Here is a 4,566-nt window from a genome sequence, read left to right as displayed (position 1 = left end):
AAAAAAAAAAAACCGGGATGGCTTTTTATACAACTACAGCTAAACCGTTGATAATATCATCACCAAATAAATCAAGCGAAGTTTGCAACGGTGAAAGGACATATTGTCGCTCAGAGTTCTGATTGGTTAAGGGCGGTGTCCGATGATGTTGTTAATACAACAATGTCTCAACGTCACAGACCTAGCTGTAGGTATAGCTATAGCTTTATATATATATATATATATATATATATATATATATATATATATATATATATATATACATATATATATATACATATATATATATATATATATATATAAATATATATATATATATATATATATATATATATATATATATATATATACATATATACATATATATATATATATATATTTATATATATATATAAATATATATATATATTTATATATATATATATACATATATATATATATAAATAAATATATATATATATATATATATATATATATATATATATATATATATATATATATATATATATATATATATATATATCAAATCAACTTGATGGTATATGGTTACTAATTTTCTGAATTAGGCCTAAGTATCGAAGTAACATGCTGTCTGGAACAAAGTTAGTAGAAACGTTGCTCTGTTTTATTTGATTTTATTTGTTTGTCTTCTTCATGGGCTCATTTCACAAAACATGCCTGCAGAATTTATGGAACGTACGTATTCTCAACTGTATACGACCTCATTTAAGACATATAGTTAAGAGTTGAAGAGGACATTAAGGGGTTCTTCAAACAAGTTGGATGGACTATTGAATATGTTTTAATAGATGTAACCGAGACAACATCAATACCATTTCATCAAAAACACAAAACTGTGCGGGTGTGAATTTACACGACGATGCGCATTTATTGACAATTATGCAGGCCTTACATTTTATATTTCCTCCTTTACGTAAACAGTTGATATACTATAATAAGGCAAAAAAAAAGTGATGGGAATTTGTTATAATCGAACAGAACTAAATTACTTGCACATTATTAATTACTGTGATTAAAAAGAAGAGAAAAACCCAGCTAGGATGTATTTCTTGTGTGTTAAAATAACAAAGTTAGTTTGGTGCCTGAAATTGCGTATAGGTGAAGGTTTGGAACACGGTATGGGGGGGGGGGGAGGGGGGAGTAGTGGGATATCCCAAAAGGGACCTTCACCCATGTGATAATGTTATCGAAAGAAGAGACCAAATTAAATGTTCAGCCCCTCCCGCGAATATTTTTTTCCCAAACAGGTTTGCAATTACAGAGTTTTCAGCGAATCAGATTGCTCGTTACGTCAGTACCAATAATGACCAACGCCTGGAAGTTAGAAGACATACACTGGATAACACACTGACAATTAATTTAAGTCTACTTATGGGGTTTCCCTTCAAACGCCCCAACTTTACTTGGATCACATGTTGACCTTACATATGATACATACGCTACATTCCATTGTGTTTACGTTATCTAAGATTCGTGAGCCACTCTATTGAAATCAGAAGTCGTTTCGTGAAATGGGTACGCTAATAATCAACTTCATTACGCGAGTTCACGAGTCTTGAATGAATACTTTTAAGAAAAGTCACCCAGGAAAGAACCTCGGCACGAAAACCAAACAACCAAACGACTGATCCGCTCTCAGCCCCAGTCCCCTTGCATCGAGACTGAGACTCTGTCTTGAACGAATAAACGCGAAACAGTATAGTCTGCAGTATGATACATTTCGTCACTGCACTGTGTACACAGTTATAATACATATAGGCCTACAGCACATGTGTGATGTACCCTGTACAAAACTTTCACTGTGCGATGTTATCGATTAATACCTTCAGAGGAATCTTCGATTAAACATAGATAGTAGCTAATACAATCATGGCAAACTAGTGTGCTAAGTATGTCTAAACCAATTCCAAAGATACGAAAAGCTTCGGGTAATTTTGAACGGGTATATCTTCGTTGAAACGAATTGATGCAGAAATTTTGGTAACCTTGAATTGAAGGTTTCTATGGTGATGACGTTACTTTCCGACCAATCATGAGCGACTATTGACACGCAATTGCAAACCTGTTTGGGAAAAATATATTTGCGCCCCGCCCCTGTCTAACATTTATTGTGATGGAGCAAATAATTTTAAAGTTACAAATAAAGCCTATTTCGAGATAAAACAGTCAACATTTCGGACAAAAAACTTCCAGTTGTTCCAAATAGTTCGATTATTAATTTAAAAAAAAACGTACAGAAAACTGCGCATAACTTTGGGTAACTATAGGATAGTATCCTATAGCTGAAATTTTAATAGAAAACATCGACATTTGACACATAAATTGTATTAATTAAAAAACGAGAAAAACAGATGAAAAAAGGAATGCATACATGACACATAGATACCACCTTTGACAAAACAAACTCAGAGCTCCTTACACAAAAATGGGTAGTAATCTCAAACTATATACTTGCAGTAATATTACAGTTAAGCATAAGTTAATACAATGAAGGCATCCCAATGCATAAATTTATCTTAATGGACTAATCAATCAAATTTATCAACCGAAGGATAATACAGGAATACATAAACATATTCAAAGTAATTTGATGTCTTGAGTGCGGTTTCTCATTGGTTAATAATGGTTCATTTACAAACCTAAACTTTAAACCAACTTAACACATGACTCGCTTAAAGGCATTGAAGACTCGCGCACAAAGAATCGTCTCGTGCCGGTAATCTGACCTAGTTTCGAATGAGGTGTAACAAAAGTGTTAGACACCACCATCGATCCCAGAAAATACACACACAGCTTGGTACCGTCGGTAATTAGACACTAGTGTACAGTCAATATACATGCAGCTACGGTCAATACCCACAACACAGTGTACATAGCAGCGATGGACATCTCAGGTCTAGATAAAAGATAACAAGGTATCACGTTTCATTACTGTCTGCATTATGTAGCAACAAGAAGAAAACTTCACTTGCAAGCAACGGAAAGTTCACTTTTTCAGAGCGCAGCACGCGGTTTTGGGCGAGTCTTCAATGCCTTTAATGGTATAGCCTGTAAACAGCACAAACCCCAATTAAGTGAATGCAATATCAACCAGCAATCGATACAGATGGACAGAACTATTACTAGTTAGTTAAGAAATACATATGAGATCAGTACGGACTCACTGTAAAACCTTACAAACAGCAGTAATAGTCACTCTTTGAAACAAATACATGGATATAGTCTTAAACCATTACTCATCCTAATTCATGAAGCTATGTAACACTCACATGTGTATCCTAACATAGGCCCACACGATAAGGGTAAACCTAGCCTAACCTTGGGCAGTAACAGTACAATCCGATCATAATTAACGTTACAAAATATCTAAGTTTCAATATATGTGAATAGCCATTTGCGTAATAACTATTGTACTGATTACTTTGATACAAGTATACTTGAATAAAAAAATAAAAAAAACCTATATATACTTTTACACTATGTATACGCATATTATTACAATCAATTTACTACCTGTCAATTTACCCACCACAGTTACCCACCACAGTTACCCACCATATCTACCCTCCACATTTACCCGCCACATTTACCCACACATTTACCCACCACAAAAGGGATGCAGAATCCACATACTCTACTACTACTAAAGTAATTTGAGATCAATATTAATATAGTTAAAATAGCCATGCAACTGTTGGTTTCTCCGATAAAGAAGACGAACAAGTTGTGAAGAAATAGTCGAAATTTGATGGAAAAAATAGAAATTCGTAGATAAGAAATGTGTATTAGTCGAAATTGTGATATCAAGTGAAATTATTACTAAAATTCTCTGGTGTTACCCTCAAACCGGGTCACTTCTCAAGTATTTTTTTATCTCTATTCATTGGACCAAGACCAAACCAAACTGAGAATAGATAAATGAGGGTTGGTTTTAACAACCAGTCTCCCAAACAGTCTTAACAAGACAAACTTTTCGCAAATTCTCTTTCAGTATCACGATTGAGAAAGTGACATTGTTTGGGTTCTTCTTTATTAATAATATATCACGTATTGGCGATACAAGCGCTTGAAGAAGTGGTTATAAATGCTGAGGAACACTCGGCTCGTAGGTCAGATGTCGCGTTCTTTGAAAAAGGAAAGGGGGTGAAACAATTACAAGCCCGCCGTCCTAATTATCTGAACATTCATTGAAAAGAGAGAAGACATTACAGGGATGTGCCCAGGATATCCTGAGTGCCGGGTATACTGATCGCCGTCCGGGGGAAGGGGTCTAAGGGGAGGGGGAAACCCCCTCCCCATCAGTGAGAAATATTTCGATTTTTGAAGGTGCACAGATGCCAAATGCTGGCACTTGTGTAGCTTTTTAAGCACATACACAAGTACTAGTTTTGCTGACAATTTACATTTAATTTTTTTTTAGTGAAATATATTACGTACCTGGTAACAGTTATTAGTTTGTTTCAAAGAGATTTTACAAGGGACCGATTGAGAGCCTTAAGTAGTGTTTCTCGCATGCGTAACTGATGCATTATTAGTCTTTCTTTA

The sequence above is a fragment of the Apostichopus japonicus genome, chromosome 17, assembly GCF_037975245.1.
Source record: "Apostichopus japonicus isolate 1M-3 chromosome 17, ASM3797524v1, whole genome shotgun sequence".
Taxonomy (NCBI): domain Eukaryota; kingdom Metazoa; phylum Echinodermata; class Holothuroidea; order Aspidochirotida; family Stichopodidae; genus Apostichopus; species Apostichopus japonicus.
Note: the sequence above shows the minus strand (reverse complement) of the source record.